Source organism: Peromyscus leucopus, chromosome 4 (assembly GCF_004664715.2).
Source record: "Peromyscus leucopus breed LL Stock chromosome 4, UCI_PerLeu_2.1, whole genome shotgun sequence".
In the NCBI taxonomy this organism is placed as follows: domain Eukaryota; kingdom Metazoa; phylum Chordata; class Mammalia; order Rodentia; family Cricetidae; genus Peromyscus; species Peromyscus leucopus.
In genome coordinates this window covers 118,663,530-118,673,833 of record NC_051066.1, presented here as the reverse complement: position 1 = coordinate 118,673,833, position 10,304 = coordinate 118,663,530, and the positions used below count along the sequence as shown (strand labels likewise).

Sequence of the window (10,304 nt, the reverse complement as noted above, 5' to 3'; positions counted from 1 at the left end):
TCCAGGAGCTGATCTGCCTTACAAAAAGGAATGTGCCAACAACTTCCCAGAACAAACCCTGAGCAGAATTCCTTCCTTCAGCACACACTTAATTCCTGTTTCTCGAGTGCCAGGTCCAGCCTTGGAACTTAGGATTCTCTGGTGACTAAAACAAAGGTCTTGCCTGGCTGTTCTCAAGGGAGTTGAGTTTTATAAGTTTTGGGGGGCTGAGTTTAATGACTAAATCATTTAAGTGCTAAGGAAAAGGGAGAACTGGAGCCTTAGGGATATCGGGTAAGGCCTAGGAATTGTTAATAGTATTACAAGGGCATTTGTGGCAGCTCTCACTGAGAAAGCTTGGAGAATACTCCAAAGTGATGAACAAAGTAGCCATGTGAATAGCCAGAGAAAGAATATTCTAGAAAAGCCAGTGAACTGCTTTAAGGAGAGAAACATGACTGCATATCTCAGGAGCCTCGTGTCATGAGAGCAGAAAAGCCACTGGAAAGAATAGCAGATGAGTTTACAGAGCTCTGGGTGGGGGAGCACACCCATAGGGCTTTGAGGACTATGAAAGGTTTTGTTTTTACATGGGCATGGTGACAGACAAGTATTGTTACAGCATTTGAAAGATGGAGGCAGGAAGATCAGGCAGTCTAGGCCAGTCTCAGCTACAAGAATGTCCAAGGCCACCCTGAGTTACCTGAGACCCTGTTTCAAGGAAGGGAATGGAGTGGAGAACAGGAGTAATAATGAATGGTGTTTCTTCAAACCAGAAAACACTACAAACCTATCTCAAAAGTTGCTTGAGCAGGGAATTTATTAAGTCACATGACTAATAGAAAAGGCTATTAAAATCAACATGGTTGCCTACACATTGGAACTGGTGAAATTCTCTTTCCCAGTAAAACTATATCCAATTAGAAAAATTACTGATTAATTCAGTTTGGGTCACCAATCTTTCTAAACCAGTCATTGAGGTCTGGTAGGTAAATTCTTGGGATTGGCCAGGATGGGTTATCTTTCAGTCTGCCATCTTCTGGAAGGTGTAGGATTGGGAGACCTATAGGCAGGAAAGCCAAACAAGGCTCTTTCTACTTGGATAAAAGATTTCGGCAGAGGCAGAAATGAAGCTCAGCAGGCGTTGTCAGCCACAAAAGACATGGAAGCCCACACGAAAGGAAAGAGATTTTCTTCCACAGAGAGATAAAAAGGACTGTGTGTCAGAAAATATCACAGTCACATTTATGAAGTGAAAGACAAGTAGAAAAATTTATGCAGGAAACATGACAATAAAGATAAAACTCTCTATATAAAGAGCTAGCTCATAAATATCAATAGAAAAGCAAAATCCTAGTGATACATGCCCAAAGAACATGAGCAAATTAATTCCCCAATCAGAAAATACAAGCAGCTGACAGAAATCTGTCCACCCTCATTAGTAAATGAAGACAGGGTAGTTAAAATAGCAATGAGAAACCATTTCTCATGCTGACATGTTGAAGTGTCCATGTTTATAGGGCCCTCAAGGTCAGCGAGGGCCCCACAAAGTGGAAATTCTCATTTTATAATTGCTAGCAGTATGACTTTGTAACGTAATTTGGTGATTAGTGCCAAATATTCATTAACCCCGGGGCCTCTCCTGAAACTGTAGCCTGGTGTAGACAGAAACTGTGGTTAAAAGAGAATGTTAGTAGTTTTATTTAAAGGAAGAAGGACTCAAGTAAGCTGAGTGGTATCCAACAGGGAAGTGGTACAATAAACTTCAGCCATTATTATGAAATATTTGTCAATGACTTAGGGAAATGATTGATAAGAAAATGCCACCTCAAGAAGAAATGGACAGCTATGACACAGGGTATGATTCATACAATACTGAAGATGATATAAAATGAAAATAAATCAAAGCTATTACCTGAAGTTGCTCATAGGATTTTATCAATTCACACTCATTATTTTGATTGATTGGTATATAGAGAAAGAGACAGTGGTAAAGGGTCCTCTCAATAGCTGTTTCTTCCAGCCATTGATTTTTTTATATGTATTTTCTCCCCTGTTCTGCTGTTGGTAAATCAAAAATAAATTTGATGCTGGCTAAGTAGCTTATCCATAAAATTTCATTTTTTGTGTACTTAAAATTTCTATTCCTACTTTTTAAAGACATTCAGGATAGGTGCTGAAAACACCCATTTTTATGGAATTTCAAACAAGAAAAAAAGAACATTCTAATTCAGTATTCATTTTTTGTTGCTAAAAAAATCCTAATTTGAATGCTTTCTCAAATTTTTATAACTATAAAAATATTATAATGCAAAGATAAATAATTTTAAAACACCATAATTATAATTTTAGCTACTGTAGCTTTAATATTTATATTTATTAGCTAAGCATTAGTTTTATTTCATAGTAATTAGAGAATAAGACTTTTATCTGTGAGGTACAAAAATAATCACATAACAAGAAATAACTTCAATGGTGGGGAGTTTACACTTTGAATCTGGATAACTAAATGTTTATTCAAAATGAACATTCAACACTGAAACAGACAAATTCACTTAACTAAAAAATTAATTCCTTTCTGCAGTCCCCTCTTGGTATAGTTTGGCTGAGAAATCTCCCCCCACAGTCTCATGTTTGAATGTTGGTAGAAGCATTGGCAGAGAAGCATGAGTGACAGGCAGTCTGTCTTGAATAGCTGGGTATAGAAGAAGCATTGTACCCAGCATGGTTTGAGTCAAGTCAAACAATCATCATGGTCACTGTGAACCATGTGGTGAAGGTGCCTGCTATAACAGGGGACTGTGCTACCTGCCTTTGATTTCCTTTTCAAATTTTATTTACCACTAGAAACATGCTGCTCTAGTGTGGCAGCCCAGATGTCCTTAGGCCAGTCCATTTCTGGCATTTTATGAAAGGGTTCAGTTGATTGCCTACAAGAACAACACCTGGACAACTGGTAGTACTTGTTCTGAAAGAGATGGAGGGAATTACATTTGGTGGAATGCTTATGTATACTCACTTTGGAAAAGACATTGAGTTTTTTTATGGTGATTTTTGGTGGCCCTGTTTTGCACTTTGAACTACTTTTGCAATTTTATCTATCATGACTGTGCAGCAGTAAATTGAAGGGCATGGCTGCCACGTTCACACAGCCAGTCAGTACCAAGATCACAGGATTGCTTGCAAGAATTCCAGTAAAGGAGGATGCACCTATTGTCTTTATCTCAGCAACCTATGTTAGTAAGTTAATGACTTATCTAGCATAAAGAAAAAAATGTTGTGGATATGTATGTCTGTTGAAACTTCTCTGTAGTTTGAGAAACATGGGCAAAAACTTCAGTTAGTCTCAGTAAGGTAAGAAAATCATTGAGTCAAAGAGGACTTACAGAGGCAATTTTAAATATGCTTATTTACAACCAAATAGTATTAAATGAGCCCAGAATAATTGCTTGTGGCTAAAGAACAAATTTCACAAAACGCATAGTTCCACATTATCCTCTCAAAGAAGTTTATTTGCACTCTGCTCTAACAAATATAGTTTGAAGGCAACAGTCATTGAAGTGTCATAGTGTGTGGCACAGATGAAAAGAGACAAACAGACTCAGAAGCTGGCCAGCATTTCCAGACTGGTTCAACAGAAGAGGCACGTGTTACCCTATTAATACCAGAAGACAATTTTTTTTTCCTTGCAAGCAACAGACTACATTTATTTGCATTAAGTAAAAACGTATCTTGTTCAAGAAAATTACTTTTTTCCTGATTTTCCTTTATATCACAAATGTCAGGGTAAGGCAAATCCTTAATGAGTCATATGATAAAAACCCTATTTCCCGAGAAAATATATTGAACATATTCTGCTAACTGTTGTTGTTCAAAGCACAGCTGACATGCACCACATACAGAGAAATGTCTTTGCAAACCAAGTGCATCAAGCAGAACTGTATTAATTCACAAAGAGGCTTTTCAGTGTTCCATAGAAAGATTTACAATTAGCTGCGGTGATTAATATGTGACCCAGTATCATAGACAGTACTTCAGAGGTCTTCTTTGTAAGCTTTTATCAAAGAAGACTTGTCCATCATCTGAATAGTTACCAGCAAGAGGAAAAGCCCCTTTGTCTAGCCTGCAGTGAGTACCTTTTTAATTAGGACTATCATGTTGAAGGCCTACTTCAATCCTCTGTATGCAAACATGACTAAGAACAGGGCCACTTCCCTCCACGCTCCTGTTGCCCTTCTTGGCATGTGGCCTGGCTGAAGTGTGATTGGAAACCACCATCCAGAATTCACGTGTGGCCGAACTGGTCCACTTCCCACATGGACTGCATTGTACAGCCTGTGCAGTGACAGGCCAGCAAACAGGCTCTCCTTGTTTGTAATGCCTTCTTCAGTCTGGCCCAGAGCTAAAATTTTAATATTTCATTATTGAAGTGTAAATTAACTGCATTATTTATTTTAAAGCATACAATCACTCAGCCACATAGCAACCAAAAAATCTACTGCAAAGCAAAAATGAAAATGTCTAATTCATAAAAAGAAGTTTAAGCAAATTCAGGAGTGGGACGACTCCTCTGTTTCCTAGATACAAAGAGTGCTTTCCTTTTCCTACAGTTTTCATAGAATTCTCTCTTCCTATTTTTTAACCCATGCAAGATGAGTGAATCGAATGGCTGCCATTGGTAATAAGGAGAAAGGTGGGCTGGGTCACTTCAGTCCTGGCTGTTCCTCTTTCATTTGTGTCCATTGAGAAGCCTGCTGTCCACTATCGCCCCATTAGGAGTTCCAGCAGTACTTCCCCTGGGAGTTATGAGGAAACACCTTCCTAGCATGGGCCTCTTGTCAGGCACTTCATAAAAATGATGGGTGCTTGTAAAATAGGTATGAAGATGGCCAGAAACATTGAAGCTATCAATATTTGAATGGCATGCTTTCTTCAATTATTTAGAGAAAGCATTGTCTAGTAAAGGGTGTGTAATGGAGAGGTATATGCTTTCGTGTTGAACTGTAGAAAGAGAAAAGGCCATGGGGAAACACCATGAAGTTGCTGAAATATCCTTGTTGCTATGATGAATCACTTTAATGAAATTTAGAGATGTTAAAAGGTAACTTATGCAGATATATGATTTGCTACTTATTCTATTATGCAAAATATGTAATCTGGAAGAGGCAATTAATTCAGAACAGCCAAAGCTAGTCTTAAGAAGATAAGATGAATTTTCCACAGGAAAGGGCAAAACTAGAGAATTGGATGAGATATTTATAAATTGGTATCACCTCACTATTGACTTTAGATATTGTCAGTTCCACTTTTCCCTCTTCTGTTAGGAGTAGCAACACAAACATCCCAATTATAAAACATACATTGTAGAGTTAAGGTGATATGCAAAAGATACTACCATGTCTTTGGAAACCAGAGAGGCAGTGTGAGAACTTCAGTTTGATTGGGGACAGATAGTAAGGATAATGCTCAGCCTCCCCTGGTCTTCATTTCTTGAGCTAACACTATTCACTGGCTTCTTAAGTTGTTAATAGTTCTGATTCCCTTTTGGATGAGTGGATGATCCATCAAATCCTCCTTGGACTTGGCATGAGCAGACTAGGAAGCCAGGACTGGAAACAATGACTCTTACTGCTCCTAACTTCAAGTGTGAGCCTCTGTGGGCTATCACACTTTGGCTCAACATGGATATTCTTTTATAAAAGTAGAGATTTCAAGTGGAACTTTGAAAACCAAAATTATTATTTAATAGGTTTGTTTGGGTCCTAAAGGAAGTAAGCGCATCTCTTAGGTCTTAATGAAAGGAACACCATTTCCCACTGTGTACAATGATCCACATCTCAGTGATGGGCTCCATATGGAAGCACACAGTGAAGACCTCATACACCAAAGAAGCCATGCTCAAAATCGGCCTCAAAAGTGAATGCACATGACATCCTGGGTATGGAGGTGGAGACTGCAGAGGCTGCCAGGTCCCACCTTTTTCATTAACCCCCAATTAAAATATTTTGAACTCTTCATTCAGACCTTTTCAGAGTGTTGTCTGAGGCTTGTGCCCATTTTCTATTCTTTCTCTTCTGTCTGTGGATCATAACCAGTGTTGAGCATGGGGATTCTTGAAATTTAGCCTGCAGCTTGTCAATCACCTTGTTTCTTTTTCTTGGAAGAAATCACTCTCTGATCAGCTTTGTGAGATAAGCAAGGAAGCAGACAGGGCCCAGGAGACTCAGGTGAGTATGAACCCTATCACCAACCCTAGGGTGAGGCATGGAGAAAAGACAGAAAAGATAGGGACCAAGTGCCTGAAAGACAGCCTTAGCACAGAGCCTGTCCCACTTTCACAAGTGGAGGGAGCTTGCTTGCTTATTCTTTTTTCTTTTCTTTTTTTTTAATTTTCTTTTTCTTTTTTTTTTCTTTCTGTAGGTAAACAGAACAAAATGCAGCTGGAGAATTAGAGCAAAGGACCCCCTTCCTTCCGCAGACTTGCCTTCCCCCCTCCCCCACCCTCTTCCACAGCACACACTATCATCTTCCCAAGTCCCCCAGCGCCAGGCCTTGCAATGCTGAGGGTTGTCATTTAGCTTTAATTCTTTGTTCCTTTGCTTCATCTTGTGGCCCTGAGGAAGACAAAGAGAAACAAACCATTTGTTAGATTAAAGATTAGGCATCTTCACAAGGCTCAGCAAGGAATTCCTTTTTAATGCAGCCCATGAAATGTCTCTCAGTCCTCAAATGGGCCCAGGAATAGTTCATTTGACTATCAAAGAGCTTTACCTATCTGAACTGTAATTGCTGGCACATGGTATCTTTAAAGATATTATGAATCACTGCTAATAAATGTAGGCCACATGACACACTGCTTCAGTTGATGGGGACGATTAACTCAAGTGTTCAAAGAGTTCTTTGAACAACCTAACTTTGATGTGTCCTTCCTTCCCCAGACTATTCACACATTCTAGAATCTAGGGTCCGTTATGTAAATAATGAGTTATATTATGCTGATTTGCAAAAGCCATTGATGAGACCTTTCTTATTGCATATCTGCTGTGTTCTCCACCCATGAGATAACTTTAATAGACTCTTTTCCAAAACAGTCTGTGATCATTTTAGTTAGACTTTTAAAACTGAAGTCTAGTCCACCTTCAGGGAAATGCACAAATCAGATGTACTTGGTTGATTATAGTTTTAAGATTCATATTTAGTCTGTGACACTATCAGTATCTAGAAAAATCCTCATGACTCTAGAAATATCTCTTCTCCAAGTTCAATCCTGCTGGAACCAACAACTCTAAGGTAGTGTTTCTTGATCTAGAACTTTCTACAAATGAGATCTCTACAAACAGGATCACATAAGCATCTTGTGCCTGGCTCCTTTCACTCAGCACAGTGTTCCTGAGAGTTATGCTGCTGCTTCTCAACTTTATTTTGTTCCTTTGCAATGATGACTGCGGATACTCTGTATGGAAAAATCACGTTTTTTCATCCATTCTACTGTGAGATATTTAGACTGTGCCAAGAACATAGCATTCATATGAATGGGGTTCAGTGTGATATTTATATTCATGCATACAGCGTGCATTTTTCTAGCCCAATACCCCCCACCTCTACCCCTGCCCAAGCTAGACTTTTCTTAATCTCTAACTACCACTATCCCCATTTCATGTTGACATTTTTGTTTTGTGGCTTATTTCATTTAACATAATGTACTATGTTCCATTCATTTTGCTGCAAAGGGTGGGGTTAAATTCCATTATGGCATTTTCTTTGTTCATGGACAGGACACCTAGCACAATCCTCTATCTCAGACACTATGACTAATGTGTCATAACATAACATAACATAACATAACATAACATAACATAACATAACATAACATAACATAAACATGTGCACGTGGATATGCCATGCTGATCAACTAAGGACTGGGATGGCTCTATCTTTTTCCTCCTACTTTTCTTTTATTGAAAATAGATATTTTGTCAGACATGTACTCTGATTACAGTATCTCTTCCCCCAAATCCTATGAGCTATATCTTATAGCAATTCTATTTTTCCTTTTCTGAGGAAACTTCATATTGTTTTCCACAGGGAATATACTGACACATTACCACCAACATTAGGTAAGTTCTTTTCTGCTACACCAGCCTTTTAAAATCAATAGTGATGCTGAATGGGGTGAGATGGAATATTACTATAATATGGGTTTGCATTTCCCTCATGTCTAATAATATTCATTGGGTTTTTTTGTTTGTTTTGTTTTTTTTAATTAATTAATTTTTTAATTACACTCATGATATTAATCACATTTGTGGTATTCATAGATTATATTCACAGTATTCATTCAATTATATATATATATATAATTTTAAATGTCTAATGTCATTTCTTGAAGGGGGTAGGAGGTCTTAATTACAGGCTTACAGCACAATGGGAGGACCCCGGAGGGCAGAAGTTCGCTACTGATGTTTTACAATCTTGCATCTAAGCTGTTAACGCCCATTATTCAGGATACACAGACAAGGAACTTCCCTTAGGCATTCAGGAGGGTGGAACCTGGCAGGGAATTAGCATTGGGAGGATATCAAGGTCAAGGGCCACAAGCAAGGCAACAGTTACCCAAAACGGGGGCCAGGACCCTGCAGGTCCCCCTTTTATTAAAAAAATGAGCTTCTGACTTGGGTTGTGTGGGACGTCAGCAGGTCACCTTACCCGTCATAGAGACGCCTGCCCAGGCCACACAGGTGCTCTGTCTTAGGTTGGTGAGTGCCCCCCAAGATTTACCTGTCTCTGAATACTCATTATCATACAGGCTCAATCGTGTGCGAGCTGCATGGTTAATTGCTGCCAAAGATCTCAATGTGGCATTGGGCTTGCAATCTGTGTGTTCAATACAGAAGAGACCAACAGAAGTCCTATCCCACCCATAGCCAGTAGGCTAAAGGCAACTGAGCCATTCTCATTGGGGTTTTTTTGTATGTGTGTGTGTGTTTTTTTTTTTCCATATAGTAGTTGGCCATTAGTATTTTGTTTGAGAGGTGGCTATTTGGGTTGTTTTCTTATTACATAAAAAAATTTACTTTGAAGTTTTTTGGTTTCTGCTCTGAATATTCTTTCTTTCAGATACATAGCTGGCAAACGCTCCCTTCCATTCTGTAGATGTCTCTCTGTTATGTTGCTTGTTTTTGTTGTATAGAAGCTTTGCAGTTGGATGTAATCCTACTTATGGAGTTTTTCTTTTGTTCTTGAGCTATTGGAATCCTATGGGGTGGGGGGAGACACATTGCCCAGACCAGTGACATAAAGTGTTTTGCAGGGGAGGAACAGAGATACACATGCCATGTGCACCATGAGGGACTGACACAACCCCTCACCCTGAGATGGGAACCTCCTCAGTCCATTGTCCCTATAATAGCAATCATTCCTGTTCCGGTTCTCCTTGTAGCTGTGGCCATCATTGGAGCTGTGGTGGCTGTTGTGAGGAAGAGGAGAAACACAGGTGCAAAGAGAGAAAACTATACTCTGGCTACAGCGTGAAGACAGCTTTCTGGCCTGACAGAGTGACAGATGATGTGCTCAGGTCTCTCCTGTGACATCCAGAGCCTCTCAGTTCACTCTCAGCAACAGTGTCTGTCTGATGTTCCCTGTGACCCTATGGGCTCAATGTGAAGACCTGGGGAACCCAGCCATGCCTACACACCAGGACCCTGTCCCTGCACTGCCTGTGTTCCCTTCCACAGCCAACCTTCCTGGTTCAGCAGACAGGAGGGGACATCTCCATCCTGTCACCTCCATGCTACCCTGAGCTTCAGCCCCCGACTTCCCACTGAAAATAAGAATCTGAATGTAAACTTGGTTGTTCATGTCCTTGATCTGACAGGAGGATTGGTGGGTAAATTAAATGATTGAAATACTTAGAGTTTGTGGAGGAAATAAATGGCAGCATGGAGAACCTTCCAAAAAAAAAAAAAAAAAAGGTGTTACATTTATGTCTTTGATTTAGTTGATTTTTGTGCAGGGTGAAAAAATGGTGGTCAAATTTCAATCATCTGCACGTGGATTCTGGCTTTTCAAGCACTGCCAGGCCTTCAACCTGGATTTTTTTTTTCCACTCTGGATTATATTTTTGTTGTTTTCTGTTCTCATGTGATTGGGTTTCTGTTGCTGTTGTTCCATTTCTGTGAAGAAACTCTTTGGTTTTATATTAGTTCTTTTCTCATTGCTGTACTAAATGCTGGACAAGGAGTTTAAATGAGGAAGGGATTCTCTAGGCTGCAGTTGAAGAAAGGACACAGTCAATCACAGTGGGGGAGGGAAGGGAAGGCGGCAGG

General features: G+C 39.5%; 1 protein-coding gene across 1 annotated transcript in view; it reads right to left on the bottom strand.

The window, feature by feature from the left end:
• Positions 1 to 3,463: 3,463 nt before the first annotated feature.
• Positions 3,464 to 10,304, bottom strand: part of Macrod2 (mono-ADP ribosylhydrolase 2) — a 1,962,999-nt gene continuing 1,956,158 nt past the window's right edge. The window contains exon 19 of the mRNA XM_028884439.2: positions 3,464 to 6,593. The gene's annotated coding sequence lies outside the window, so the exon portion shown is untranslated. The remainder of the gene's footprint in view (positions 6,594 to 10,304) is intronic.